This window comes from Rhipicephalus microplus, unplaced genomic scaffold (genome assembly GCF_043290135.1).
Source record: "Rhipicephalus microplus isolate Deutch F79 unplaced genomic scaffold, USDA_Rmic scaffold_257, whole genome shotgun sequence".
NCBI classification, from domain to species: domain Eukaryota; kingdom Metazoa; phylum Arthropoda; class Arachnida; order Ixodida; family Ixodidae; genus Rhipicephalus; species Rhipicephalus microplus.
In genome coordinates, this window is record NW_027464828.1 from 167,501 (window position 1) to 182,500 (window position 15,000).

Consider the following 15,000-nt stretch of genomic DNA (forward strand, 5'->3'; position numbering starts at 1 on the left):
CAATGTGCGTTCAAAGAATCAGTGCTCAGTGTGTCCTGCAATTCACACCAAGTCTCGCAGCTGGCTGCGTTCTTCATCGACCCGAGAACCGAGTGATCCACCGCTTAGAGTCGTGAAAAAGTGTTTGTTCAATTCCGTACAGTCAAAACCAAACGTTTCTGGCACTCGGCCAAACAGTGGCCAAGAAGGGCGCTTTTCAGCGCACGCTTGGACTCCAAAACTCTGCCGCGCCTTTTTCGGCTGCCGCAAATCGAGCAAACGGTGTGTTTCGGACGGCGTTTCGCTTTCGCTACTTGCGAGTGCTTTCGTGGTCCACCCCTCTATAAATACTCGGGAGGCGTCGAAGCCGGTTCTCCAAGCCGGACCCGTAGGTATCGTTGTGTGCTCGCTCTCATTGGCCCGCCTAACCAGAAAATGCCTGCGGTACACCCATTTGGATAAGAGTGCACGCAGATGCGGGCCTCGACGGCTACACATTTCCTCGGGCGGCCGCCTCCCGGCCTCCGTGGAGCGCGGGATGCACGGTCCCATCGACAAGCCTCTCCCGTTTTTACCGTGGCGTCGCGGTTCACCACGGCAGGCGGGTCGGTCTCCTCCGCATAAAAAGGGGGACCCCCGCTTTTTGTTCCACGAAATCGCACAAGCTTTTTTCGCATCCACGGTTTGCCACCGCACACCAAAATGCCGATCCGGCTGCCTACTTTAGCCAACAGGTGGAGCCAGGCGCGCCGTACTTGCGCGGCACTTCCCACGTCCACCGAAGTCGGTGCCAAGGACCACTTTCGGCGCCGGAGCCGCGTACGAGCCTACTCGAGGCGGAAGAACGAAGCCAGCAAGGGCCTGGCCGCAAGTGCGTTCAATTGTCGGGACGTCCAAGTCCCTCGTTCTTCCGTGCTTCCTCTTTCGGCAAGTCGTTGCGGCACCTTCCCAAAGCGCGCAGACCCGCTAATCGCGACGAGCGCGACGTGGCCGTGCCGCCTTTCCCTCGGCAGCAAGCAAAACGCCTGGCAACGTCGACGCTCCCCTAACCGCGATCTCGCACCGTGTTTCGTGTGGCGAATTCAAAAGCCGGCCGGCGCTGCTGCAACCATTACGGTCGGTACGCATACGCCGCGGAGGGCGGGACGGTCATCGGAGCGTGCGGTTCCTCCATCGAGTACTGCGCACCTCGGCCGTCGCATCGCCGTGCCATGACCGGCCGCGCGTCAACGCGAACCGGTGCCAGCGAGATCCCTCGCCTGCAAGAACCGACCGGCAGCCTCCGTCACCCGAGGACGCGGAGGCGCTTGCCGCGGACGGCGGGACGGTATGCACTGGTGCACAGCGGACCCGTCACATCGCCAGTTCCTTGACCGACCGCCGACGCTTGTGCCGTTCCTCTCGTACTTGGCAGTCGCCGCGCGATTGTCGGGTCTCGTTCTTGCACGCTCGAACGGTCGGGAGGGCACTCGGCTGGCGTTTCGGGAACGCGCAGCCTCGCCTTCTACCGACGTAACCACGACTCGCCGTTCGCGCTCCGCCGCTCCTGTTTACAGTACTAGGCGGTCCCGCAGCGGTCGGGTCGCGCATTTCGAGCGCTTCGAGCCACGGTGCAGTGGCGGGTCGAAAGCCGACCTATGAGTGCGTTGCGCCGTTTGTACCCGCGTCCGCCACCTGGCCGACCGTCCAAGGTCGCGGTGTTGGCGTCCGCTGGGCGCAACAATTTGTCACGGGGTGCCGCTCCACATTCAGGCAGCCCCGTGGGGAAAAGCCGACCCCGCGTCCAAACGGGGTCAGCGGCAGAAAGTGTCGGGCGCAGACGCAGCTGAGGCGCTCACCCTTCACAATCCGTTAATGATCCTTCCGCAGGTTCACCTACGGAAACCTTGTTACGACTTTTACTTCCTCTAAATGATCAAGTTTGGTCATCTTTCCAACAGACCGGCGCAACCGAAAGGCCGCGCCGGACATCGGTCCGAAGACCTCACTAAATCATTCAATCGGTAGTAGCGACGGGCGGTGTGTACAAAGGGCAGGGACGTAATCAACGCGAGCTTATGACTCGCGCTTACTGGGAATTCCTCGTTCAAGGGGAACAATTGCAAGCCCCTATCCCAATCACGAAAGAAGTTCCACGGGTTACCCAGTCTTTTCAGACAGGGATAAAGACACGCTGCTTCCTTCAGTGTAGCGCGCGTGCGGCCCCGGACATCTAAGGGCATCACAGACCTGTTATTGCTCTGTTTCGTGCGGCTAGGAGCCGCTTGTCCCTCTAAGAAGGTTGTAAGGTGCTGGGAACCCCGCACCTATTTAATAGGCTAGAGTCTCGTTCGTTATCGGAATTAACCAGACAAATCGCTCCACCAACTAAGAACGGCCATGCACCACCATCCACCGAATCAAGAAAGAGCTCTCAATCTGTCAATCCTCCCAGTGTCCGGGCCGGGTAAGTTTTCCCGTGTTGAGTCAAATTAAGCCGCAGGCTCCACTCCTGGTGGTGCCCTTCCGTCAATTCCTTTAAGTTTCAGCTTTGCAACCATACTTCCCCCGGAACCCAAATACTTTGGTTTCCCGGAAGCTGCCCGCCGAGTCATTTGAGTAACTCAGGCGGATCGCTGGTTGGCATCGTTTATGGTCAGAACTAGGGCGGTATCTGATCGCCTTCGAACCTCTGACTTTCGTTCTTGATCAATGAAAACATTCTTGGCAAATGCTTTCGCAGTAGTTCGTCTTGCGACGGTCCAAGAATTTCACCTCTAGCGCCGCAATACGAATGCCCCCGTCCGTCCCTCTTAATCATTACCTCGTATTCCAAAAACCAACAGAACAGAAACGAGGTCTTGTTCTATTATTCCATGCAAGTTTATTCAGGCGACTCGCCTGCGTTGAGCACTCTAATTTTTTCAAAGTAAAAGCACCGGCCATCTCGAGGCACACAATGAAGTGCACCAAGAAAGAACCGGCATGATGTTCAGTCCGAGCCGTCGCATCGGGTAGATGCACTACTCGTCTGGAACTGAGATCCAACTACGAGCTTTTTAACCGCAGCAGCTTTAGTATACGCTATTGGAGCTGGAATTACCGCGGCTGCTGGCACCAGACTTGCCCTCCAATTGATCCTCGTTAAAGGATTTAGAGTGTACTCATTTCAATTACGGGGCCTCAAAAGAGTCCCGTATTGTTATTTTTCGTCACTACCTCCCCGTGCCGGGAGTGGGTAATTTGCGCGCCTGCTGCCTTCCTTGGATGTGGTAGCCGTTTCTCAGGCTCCCTCTCCGGAATCGAACCCTGATTCTCCGTTACCCGTAACAACCATGGTAAGCAAGTAACCTACCATCGAAAGTTGATAAGGCAGACACTTGAAAGAAACGTCGCCGGCTCGTGGCCATGCGATCAGCACAAAGTTATCCAGAGTCACCACACAATACGGGCCGAAACCCGATCGATCTTGGTCTAATAAAAGCACCCGTTACCCAAAGGGCTCCAGGCTCACTGCATGTATTAGCTCTAGAATTGCCACAGTTATCCAAGTAGGAAGAAACGATCTAAGGAACCATAACTGATTTAATGAGCCATTCGCGGTTTCGCCTTATTTCGGCATGTACTTAGACATGCATGGCTTAATCTTTGAGACAAGCATATGATTACTGGCAGGATCAACCAGGTAATCGTTCGACTGCGCGTCCGTCCTCGCCTTCGGCGGGCCGGACGCAGTCTGTGTGCGGCGGAGGCCACCTTCAGGCGCCCCAACACGCTTATTTTGCACTCCGAGATGACGGCGTTCGAGCTCGCTACGGCACAACCTTCCCGAAAGACGAGTGGGAGCCGTGCGGCAAGAAGCACGTTCATGCTCGCTCTTTTTCGTTGCATCGACTCGGTCGCGCCGTGCGGGTTGCCCAAGCCCGCTGCACTGTCGGTGGACCGGCCGGAACTAGCAACGGAGCCGAGACTGCAAAGCCGCCAGACGACGGGTCACGCCCGCGTCTTCGGCGCTTTCGCATCTGAATCGCCCGAGGACGACACGGAACACACCTCGATATCGTGGTAAAACGGCACCGTCCGACAACCAGCCCCTAACGCATCAAGCGGATGAGGCTGCAGACGACTGCCGTGGATTCCCCTGGAGCAGACCCGAGGACACGCTTGACGAGGCCGAAGCCCGCCGCATATCAGACACCCGGTCGCTTTCGCGTACGCCGCTCACGAGAACCCCCACATAATAGCAGCGATAAGTACCCAGACCTCCTTGGGCACTAATACGAGCGTACTCGAGAAAATTTCACCGCGGGTGTGCCCCGAAACGTGTGGCACGTTGAGCGTGCCACAAGTCTACGTCGCTCTCAAACCCGCCGAGGTCGTAGAATTTGCGACCCTACTCACGAAATTCCCACCGAGGATACGGCCGCAAACGTACCGCACCTTGGGTAGGCCACGAGTTTGTGCAACACTACGCTGACGGCACAGCACCGAGGTCGTGCGCGCACGCACGGGAAAATTCCGCCGCGGTTTCTGCCGAAAACGTGAGGCACCACGACTCTCCGCAAGTTCGCGTCGACTGCGAAAGACCGAAGTCGTGAACGACGTGTCCGCTACTCGCCGCCGACACGCTGGACACCAAACGTACAACGACTCGACGGCGTCGTAGAGGCCCACGACGCGGTTTTCCTTAACGACGTCTCGGCGTGGCACCGACAGGTTAGAACGGCCGACCAACGTTCCCTGTCCGCCGTTCGGCTCAGTCGAAGGGCTCGGCGACTTCGGCAACGCTGCGAAGCCGCACGGTGACGCACGCCATGTCCCCATTTTTTTTTTTTTTCTTTCTGCGTCTGCCGGGGTGCCCCTATAATAGCAGCGATAAGCACCCAGACCGCCGTGGGTCGCTCGCCCCGGCTGACGTGGTTTTTCGTACTCCTGCGGCGGTCGCCGTCAAGCACGTCCAAATACGCTACTTTCGTGGGCGCATTCACGCTCTTTCGCTTCGCCGGAGTGCCAGCACTCACTCTGCCAAAAACGGCGAACATCCGAGCGGCGGTTCCCACTTTTGCGTCGGCGTCGCAAACCCCGCCCCGGCAGACGAGGTTTGCCGTACTCGTGCGACGGTGGCCGGCGGGCACGTCGAAAGACGCCGATATCGTGCGCGAATTGGCGCACCTTGGCTTCACCGGAGTGCCGCCACTGACTCCTCCAAAAACGGCGAAGATCCGAGCGGCGCTTCCCACTTTCGCATCGGCGTCCCGAACTCCGCCCCGGCTGACGCGGTTTACCGTACTCGTGCGACGGTCGCCGGCGAGCACGTGGAAAGACGCCGATATCGTGCCCGAATCGGCTCCGTTCGGCTTCGCCGGAGTGCCAGCACTGGCTCGGCGAAAGACGACGAACATCCGAGCGACGGTTCTCACTATTGCGTACGCGTCGCAAACCCCGCCCCGGCAGACGCACTTTGCCGTACTCGTGCGACGGTCGCCGGCGAGCACGTAGAAAGACGCCGATATCGTGCCGGAATCGGCCCCGTTTGGCTTCGCCGGAGTGCCAGCACTCACTCGGCCACAAACGGCGAACATCCGAGCGGCGGTTCCCACTTAGCCGTCGGCGTCCCGAACTCCGCCCCGGCAGACGCGGTTGCCGAGCTCGTGCGACTAGCGACCGCGAAGCCGTCTCGCGACGCCGCTTTCGTGCGCGGCTCCCACTGCGACCTGGGTCACCCGAGGTCGACGAGCAAGAAAGAATGTCGAAAAAAAATTTTTTTTTTTTTTGCGTCTGCCGGGGTGCCCCTATAATAGCAGCGATAAGCACCCAGACCGCCATGGGTCGCTCGCCCCGGCTGACGTGGTTTTTCGTTTTCCTGCGGTGGTCGTCGTCAAGCACGTCCAAACACGCCACTTTCGTGGGCGCATTCGCGCTCTTTCGCTTCGCCGGAGTGCCAGCACTCACTCTGCCAAAAACGGCGAACATCCTAGTGGCGGTTCCCACTTTTGCGTCGGCGTCGCCAACCCCGCCCCGGCATACGCGGTTTGCCGTACTCGTGCGGCGGTGGCCGGCGGGCACGTCGAAAGACACCGATATCGTGCGCGAGTCGATGCTTCTTGGTCTCGCAGGAGGGCCGCCACTCACTCCTGCAAAAACGGCGAAGATCCGAGCGGCGCTTCCCACTTTTTCGTCGGCATCGCAAACCTCGCCCCGGCAGACGCGCTTTGCCGTACTCGTGCGACGGTCGCCGGCGAGCACGTCGAAATACGCCGATATCGTGCCCGAATCGGCCCCGTTTCGCTTCGCCGGAGTGCCAGCACTCACTCGGCCAAAAACGGCGAACATCCGAGCAGCGGTACCCACTTAGCCGTCGGCATCCCGAACTCCGCGCCGGCTGACGCGGTTGCCGAGCTCGTGCGACTAGCGACCGCGAACGCGTCTCGCGACGCCGCTTTCGTGCGCGGCTCCCATTGCGACCTGGGTTACCCGAGCTCGACCAGCAAAAAAGAAGGTCGAAAAAAAATTTTTTTTTTCTGCGTCTGCCGGGGTGCCCCTATAATAGCAGCGATAAGCACCCAGACCGCCGTGGGTCGCTCGCCCCGGCTGACGTGGTTTTTCGTACTCCTGCAGCGGTCGCCGTCAAGCACGTCCAAATACGCCACTTTCGTGGGCGCTTTCGCGCTCTTTCGCGTCGCCGGTGTGCCAGCACTCACTCTGCCAAAAACGGCGAACATCCTAGTGGCGGTTCCCACTTTTGCGTCGGCGTCGCCAACCCCGCCCCGGCATACGCGGTTTGCCGTACTCGTGCGGCGGTGGCCGGCGGGCACGTCGAAAGACACCGATATCGTGCGCGAGTCGATGCTTCTTGGTCTCGCAGGAGGGCCGCCACTCACTCCTGCAAAAACGGCGAAGATCCGAGCGGCGCTTCCCACTTTTTCGTCGGCATCGCAAACCTCGCCCCGGCAGACGCGCTTTGCCGTACTCGTGCGACGGTCGCCGGCGAGCACGTCGAAATACGCCGATATCGTGCCCGAATCGGCCCCGTTTCGCTTCGCCGGAGTGCCAGCACTCACTCGGCCAAAAACGGCGAACATCCGAGCAGCGGTACCCACTTAGCCGTCGGCATCCCGAACTCCGCGCCGGCTGACGCGGTTGCCGAGCTCGTGCGACTAGCGACCGCGAACGCGTCTCGCGACGCCGCTTTCGTGCGCGGCTCCCATTGCGACCTGGGTTACCCGAGCTCGACCAGCAAAAAAGAAGGTCGAAAAAAAATTTTTTTTTTCTGCGTCTGCCGGGGTGCCCCTATAATAGCAGCGATAAGCACCCAGACCGCCGTGGGTCGCTCGCCCCGGCTGACGTGGTTTTTCGTACTCCTGCAGCGGTCGCCGTCAAGCACGTCCAAATACGCCACTTTCGTGGGCGCTTTCGCGCTCTTTCGCGTCGCCGGTGTGCCAGCACTCACTCTGCCAAAAACGGCCAACATCCGAGCGGCGGTTCCCACTTTTGCGTCGGCGTCGTAAACCCCGCCCCGGCAGACGCGGTTTGCCCTACTCGTTCGACGGTCGCCGGCGAGCGCGTCGAAAGACGCCGATATCGTGCGCTAATTGGCGCTCCTTGGCTTCTCCGGAGTGCCGCCACTCACTCCTCCAAAAACGGCGAAGATCCGAGCGGCGTTCTCCACTTTCGCATCGGCGTCCCGAACTCCGCCCGGGCTGACGCGGTTTACCGTACTCGTGCGACGGTCGCCGCCGGGCACGTCGAAAGACGCCGATATCGTGCCGTAATCGGCCCCGTTTGGCTTCGCCCGAGTGCCAGCACTCACTCGGCCAAAAACGGCGAACATCCGAGCAGCGTTTCCCACTTTCGCATCGGCGTCCCGAAGCCCGCCCCGGCAGACGCGGTTTGCCCTACTCGAGCGACGGTCGCCGGCGATCACGTCGAAAGGCGCCGAATTCGTGCACGAATCGATGCTTCTTGGTCTCGCAGGAGGGCCGCCACTCACTCCTGCAAAAACGGCGAAGATCCGAGTTGCGCTTCCCACTTTTTCGTCGGCGTCCCGAACTACGCCCCGGCTGACGCGGTTTACCGTACTCGTGCGACGGTCGCCGGCGGGCACTTCAAAATACGCCGATTTCGTGGGCGCATTCACGCTGTTTCGCTTCCCCGGAGTGCCAACACTCACTCTGCCGAAAGCGGCGATCATCCGAGCGGCGGTTCCCACTTTTGCGTCGGCTTCGCAAACGGCGCCCCGGCAGACGCGCTCGTGCGACGTACTCGTGCGACGGTCGCCGGCGAGCACGTCGAAAGACGCCGATATCGTGCTCGAATCGACCCCGTTTCGCTTCGCCGGAGTGCTGCCAGTCACGGCGCAGAAAACGGCGAACAAGTGTTTTTTTTTTTTTCCTAGAATTTGTGTTATAGAAGGCACATTTGATATCGGACGATAATTTTCAACTTTATCACGCGCACCGATTTTCGTGTAGAGGTTTGCAAGTTTATGGGAATTTCTCCACTTGGAATAATGCGATTTAGTAGTACTACGAGAACTTCATGGATGTACTCAAGGGTACGGGGCAAGTCAGTTACGTCAACACCTGCAGATTTTTTACACTTCAAACTGAAAATTGTTGGTTGTGAGTCCTCGTGTGATATTAAAGGCCGATTCGCTAACACATAGAACAAAGAAAGAAAGGAAGAAAAAACGCCCGCGCTCGCTCAAGAAACCTGGGTTCGCAACAAGTGGCAACAACAAGCAACCGAGCGAGTGCGCCAAAACCCGTGGCGGCCGAACAAACGCGAAGTCCCAACCGCGTCAGCCGGGGCGGCACGGGACAGGAAAAATCACTTCAGCCGGGGCGGCGGGGCACCGAATAAACCTCGTCACCTCGTCGCAGGATAAAAGAGGAAACAAAAAGTCTAAACAGCGTCTGCTGGAGCGAATGCGTAATAAAACAACAACAACAACAAAAAAAAAACACCCGCGCTCAAGAAGTCTGCAATCCTCACAAAAGGCGACTGTGACCGAGCAGCGTCAGCCGGGGCCGTGCGGAAACGGAAAAACCGCGACTACCGGGGCGTCGAGGCACCGAAAAATCCACTTCAGCCGCGGCGAAAAAAAAAAACAAAAAGAAAGACGGAGGGGGGGGGGAACCACGTCTGCCGGGGCGAAGGAAAAAAAAAAACGCGTCTGCCGGGGCGAGCCCGGGTGCGGCACCACCGGGAAAACTGTGGCAAACAGACATGGCGATCGAGTGAGTGGGCCGCCAGCCAGGCTCAGCCAAAAAGTGCAAAGTCCGAACTGCGTCAGCCGGGGCGGCAAAAACCGCGTCAGCCGGGGCGGCGCAAAAAACCGCGTCTGCCGGGGCGGCACGAAACCGCGTCAGCCGGGGCGGGGCGAAAACTGCGTCAGCCGGGGCGAAAAGAAAAAAAAAAAACGCGTCTGCCGGGGCAAGCCCGGGTGCGGCACCACCGGGAAAACTGTGGCAAACAGACATGGCGATCGAGTGAGTGGGCCGCCAGCCAGGCACAGCCGAAAAGTGCAAAGTCCGAACCGTGTCAGCCGGGGCGACGCAAAAACCGCGTCAGCCGGGGCGGCGCGAAAACCGCGTCAGCCGGGGCGGCACGAAACCGCGTCAGCCGGGGCGGCGCGAAAACTGCGTCAGCCGGGGCGGCGCGAAAACCTCGTCAGCCGGGGCGAGCGAAAAGGGGGGGGGGGGAACCACGTCTGCCGGGGCGAAAGAAAAAAAAAACGCGTCTGCCGGGGCGAGCCCGGGTGCGGCACCACCGGGAAGACTGTGGCAAACAGACATGGCGATCGAGTGAGTGGGCCGCCAGCCAGGCTCAGCCCAAAAAGTGCCAAGTCCGAACTGCGTCAGCCGGGGCGGCAAAAACCGCGTCAGCCGGGGCGGCGCGAAAACCGCGTCTGCCGGGGCGGCGCGAAAACTGCGTCAGCCGGGGCGAGCCCGGGTGCGGCACCACCGGGAAAACTGTGGCTAACAGACATGGCGATCGAGTGAGTGGGCCACCAGCCAGGCTCAGCCAAAAAGTGCCAAGTCCGAACTGCATCAGCCGGGGCGGCAAAAACCGCGTCAGCCGGGGCGGCGCAAAAAAACCGCGTCTGCCGGGGCGGCACGAAACCGCGTCAGCCGGGGCGGCGCGAAAACTGCGTCAGCCGGGGCGAAAGAAAAAAAAAAACGCGTCTGCCGGGGCGAGCCCGGGTGCGGCACCACCGGGAAAACTGTGGCAAACAGACATGGCGATCGAGTGAGTGGGCCGCCAGCCAGGCACAGCCGAAAAGTGCTAAGTCCGAACTGCGTCTGCCGGGGCGGCACGAAACCGCGTCAGCCGGGGCGGCGCGAAAACCGCGTCTGCCGGGGCGGCACGAAACCGCGTCAGCCGGGGCGGCGCGAAAACTGCGTCAGCCGGGGCGAGCCCGGGTGCGGCACCACCGGGAAAACTGTGGCAAACAGACATGGCGATCGAGTGAGTGGGCCGCCAGCCAGGCACAGCCGAAAAGTGCTAAGTCCGAACTGCGTCTGCCGGGGCGGCACGAAACCGCGTCAGCCGGGGCGGCGCGAAAACCGCGTCTGCCGGGGCGGCACGAAACCGCGTCAGCCGGGGCGGCGCGAAAACTGCGTCAGCCGGGGCGAGCCCGGGTGCGGCACCACCGGGAAAACTGTGGCAAACAGACATGGCGATCGAGTGAGTGGGCCGCCAGCCAGGCACAGCCGAAAAGTGCTAAGTCCGAACTGCGTCAGCCGGGGCGGCAAAAACCGCGTCAGCCGGGGCGGCGCAAAAAACCGCGTCTGCCGGGGCGGCACGAAACCGCGTCAGCCGGGGCGGCGCGAAAACTGCGTCAGCCGGGGCGAAAGAAAAAAAAAAAACGCGTCTGCCGGGGCGAGCCCGGGTGCGGCACCACCGGGAAAACTGTGGCAAACAGACATGGCGATCGAGTGAGTGGGCCGCCAGCCAGGCACAGCCGAAAAGTGCTAAGTCCGAACTGCGTCTGCCGGGGCGGCACGAAACCGCGTCAGCCGGGGCGGCGCGAAAACCGCGTCTGCCGGGGCGGCACGAAACCGCGTCAGCCGGGGCGGCGCGAAAACTGCGTCAGCCGGGGCGAGCCCGGGTGCGGCACCACCGGGAAAACTGTGGCAAACAGACATGGCGATCGAGTGAGTGGGCCGCCAGCCAGGCACAGCCGAAAAGTGCAAAGTCCGAACCGTGTCAGCCGGGGCGACGCAAAAACCGCGTCAGCCGGGGCGGCGCGAAAACCGCGTCAGCCGGGGCGGCACGAAACCGCGTCAGCCGGGGCGGCGCGAAAACTGCGTCAGCCGGGGCGGCGCGAAAACCTCGTCAGCCGGGGCGAGCGAAAAGGGGGGGGGGGGGAACCACGTCTGCCGGGGCGAAAGAAAAAAAAAACGCGTCTGCCGGGGCGAGCCCGGGTGCGGCACCACCGGGAAGACTGTGGCAAACAGACATGGCGATCGAGTGAGTGGGCCGCCAGCCAGGCTCAGCCCAAAAAGTGCCAAGTCCGAACTGCGTCAGCCGGGGCGGCAAAAACCGCGTCAGCCGGGGCGGCGCGAAAACCGCGTCTGCCGGGGCGGCGCGAAAACTGCGTCAGCCGGGGCGAGCCCGGGTGCGGCACCACCGGGAAAACTGTGGCTAACAGACATGGCGATCGAGTGAGTGGGCCACCAGCCAGGCTCAGCCAAAAAGTGCCAAGTCCGAACTGCGTCAGCCGGGGCGGCAAAAACCGCGTCAGCCGGGGCGGCGCAAAAAAACCGCGTCTGCCGGGGCGGCACGAAACCGCGTCAGCCGGGGCGGCGCGAAAACTGCGTCAGCCGGGGCGAAAGAAAAAAAAAAACGCGTCTGCCGGGGCGAGCCCGGGTGCGGCACCACCGGGAAAACTGTGGCAAACAGACATGGCGATCGAGTGAGTGGGCCGCCAGCCAGGCACAGCCGAAAAGTGCTAAGTCCGAACTGCGTCTGCCGGGGCGGCACGAAACCGCGTCAGCCGGGGCGGCGCGAAAACCGCGTCTGCCGGGGCGGCACGAAACCGCGTCAGCCGGGGCGGCGCGAAAACTGCGTCAGCCGGGGCGAGCCCGGGTGCGGCACCACCGGGAAAACTGTGGCAAACAGACATGGCGATCGAGTGAGTGGGCCGCCAGCCAGGCACAGCCGAAAAGTGCTAAGTCCGAACTGCGTCTGCCGGGGCGGCACGAAACCGCGTCAGCCGGGGCGGCGCGAAAACCGCGTCTGCCGGGGCGGCACGAAATCGCGTCAGCCGGGGCGGCGCGAAAACTGCGTCAGCCGGGGCGAGCCCGGGTGCGGCACCACCGGGAAAACTGTGGCAAACAGACATGGCGATCGAGTGAGTGGGCCGCCAGCCAGGCACAGCCGAAAAGTGCTAAGTCCGAACTGCGTCAGCCGGGGCGGCAAAAACCGCGTCAGCCGGGGCGGCGCAAAAAACCGCGTCTGCCGGGGCGGCACGAAACCGCGTCAGCCGGGGCGGCGCGAAAACTGCGTCAGCCGGGGCGAAAGAAAAAAAAAACGCGTCTGCCGGGGCGAGCCCGGGTGCGGCACCACCGGGAAAACTGTGGCAAACAGACATGGCGATCGAGTGAGTGGGCCGCCAGCCAGGCACAGCCGAAAAGTGCTAAGTCCGAACTGCGTCTGCCGGGGCGGCACGAAACCGCGTCAGCCGGGGCGGCGCGAAAACCGCGTCTGCCGGGGCGGCACGAAACCGCGTCAGCCGGGGCGGCGCGAAAACTGCGTCAGCCGGGGCGAGCCCGGGTGCGGCACCACCGGGAAAACTGTGGCAAACAGACATGGCGATTGAGTGAGTGGGCCGCCAGCCAGGCACAGCCGAAAAGTGCTAAGTCCGAACTGCGTCTGCCGGGGCGGCACGAAACCGCGTCAGCCGGGGCGGCGCGAAAACCGCGTCTGCCGGGGCGGCACGAAACCGCGTCAGCCGGGGCGGCGCGAAAACTGCGTCAGCCGGGGCGAGCCCGGGTGCGGCACCACCGGGAAAACTGTGGCAAACAGACATGGCGATCGAGTGAGTGGGCCGCCAGCCAGGCACAGCCGAAAAGTGCTAAGTCCGAACTGCGTCTGCCGGGGCGGCACGAAACCGCGTCAGCCGGGGCGGCGCGAAAACCGCGTCTGCCGGGGCGGCACGAAACCGCGTCAGCCGGGGCGGCGCGAAAACTGCGTCAGCCGGGGCGAGCCCGGGTGCGGCACCACCGGGAAAACTGTGGCAAACAGACATGGCGATCGAGTGAGTGGGCCGCCAGCCAGGCACAGCCGAAAAGTGCTAAGTCCGAACTGCGTCAGCCGGGGCGGCAAAAACCGCGTCAGCCGGGGCGGCGCAAAAAACCGCGTCTGCCGGGGCGGCACGAAACCGCGTCAGCCGGGGCGGCGCGAAAACTGCGTCAGCCGGGGCGAAAGAAAAAAAAAACGCGTCTGCCGGGGCGAGCCCGGGTGCGGCACCACCGGGAAAACTGTGGCAAACAGACATGGCGATCGAGTGAGTGGGCCGCCAGCCAGGCACAGCCGAAAAGTGCTAAGTCCGAACTGCGTCTGCCGGGGCGGCACGAAACCGCGTCAGCCGGGGCGGCGCGAAAACCGCGTCTGCCGGGGCGGCACGAAACCGCGTCAGCCGGGGCGGCGCGAAAACTGCGTCAGCCGGGGCGAGCCCGGGTGCGGCACCACCGGGAAAACTGTGGCAAACAGACATGGCGATCGAGTGAGTGGGCCGCCAGCCAGGCACAGCCGAAAAGTGCTAAGTCCGAACTGCGTCTGCCGGGGCGGCACGAAACCGCGTCAGCCGGGGCGGCGCGAAAACCGCGTCTGCCGGGGCGGCACGAAACCGCGTCAGCCGGGGCGGCGCGAAAACTGCGTCAGCCGGGGCGAGCCCGGGTGCGGCACCACCGGGAAAACTGTGGCAAACAGACATGGCGATCGAGTGAGTGGGCCGCCAGCCAGGCACAGCCGAAAAGTGCTAAGTCCGAACTGCGTCAGCCGGGGCGGCAAAAACCGCGTCAGCCGGGGCGGCGCAAAAACCGCGTCTGCCGGGGCGAAATAAAAAAAAAAAACAAAGAAAAAAGCCCGCGCTTAATCAAAAGAAAACAAAGAAAAAAGCTTGCGCTTAATCAAAAGAAAACAAACAAAAAAAGTTCGCGCTTAAGCCTGGCGGTGGAACCACCGGGGCAAACAGACCTGGCGATCGAGTGAGTGGGCCGCCAGCCGGGGTGAGCCAAAAAGTGCAAAGTCCGAACCGCGTCAGCCGGGGCGACGCAAAAACCGCGTCAGCCGGGGCGGCGCGAAAACCGCGTCAGCCGGGGCGGCGCGAAAACCGCGTCAGCCGGGGCGGCGCAAAAACCGCGTCAGCCGGGGCGGCGCAAAAACTGCGTCAGCCGGGGCGGCACGGAAAAACGAAAACCGCGTCAGCCGGGGCGACATCAAAATGAGGAAAAAAAAAAAAAACTGCCTTAGGACACCTGCGTACACTTTCATGCGTTTGGGCATATCTCTCTGTAACACGCGCGCCCCTCGTTACGCGCGGCACTCTGTTTTCTCCGACACCCATATTTCGGCGGCATGTGGCACGCGCGCCCGTCCCTACGCACGGCACACCGCAGTGCTTTCTCGATATTTTTCTTTTCCTCCAACACCGTCATCTATAGGCTTTTAGTGACCTGTTGCTCGTGGCACAAGTTCGCTAGCTCTGACACCTCTTGCATGCGCACCGTTTTTGCGCACGGTGCTATGCCGCAAAGCACGGCAGTCGCATGCGTTTCTCTCAGGCACCTCTTTTTTGACACAACGCTGTGGTGCTTAGAAACACACGCGCCGCTTTTGCGCACAGAACTCCACCGTACAGCACGGTAGTCACGTTTGTTCCACACGAACAGCAGTGTGCATCGTGCTACGACACTTTGAAAGCTTTTTCTTCCGAGTCTCGACCGCGCTGTTCCTTTCGTACTTGGCGCGATTTTGGGACCAGCTTTGTTTTAAACCCCTACTGCGCGCCGTTCCTTTCGTACTTGGCGCGGT

General features: G+C 61.7%; 1 long non-coding RNA gene and 2 other non-coding genes across 3 annotated transcripts in view; 1 reads left to right on the forward strand and 2 right to left on the reverse strand.

Annotated features, from left to right (window-relative positions):
• Positions 1-112, reverse strand: part of LOC142792876 (5.8S ribosomal RNA) — a 153-nt gene extending 41 nt beyond the window's left edge. The window contains exon 1 of the ribosomal RNA XR_012891268.1: positions 1-112. This exon is cut by the window's left edge and continues 41 nt beyond it. This is a non-coding gene — a ribosomal RNA (5.8S ribosomal RNA).
• LOC142792872 (uncharacterized) overlaps positions 1-15,000 on the forward strand; it is a 64,811-nt gene that overhangs the window by 47,496 nt on the left and 2,315 nt on the right. The window lies entirely within an intron of this gene.
• Positions 1,832-3,646, reverse strand: LOC142792882 (small subunit ribosomal RNA). Its single transcript, XR_012891274.1, has one exon. It is a non-coding gene; the product is annotated as a small subunit ribosomal RNA (ribosomal RNA).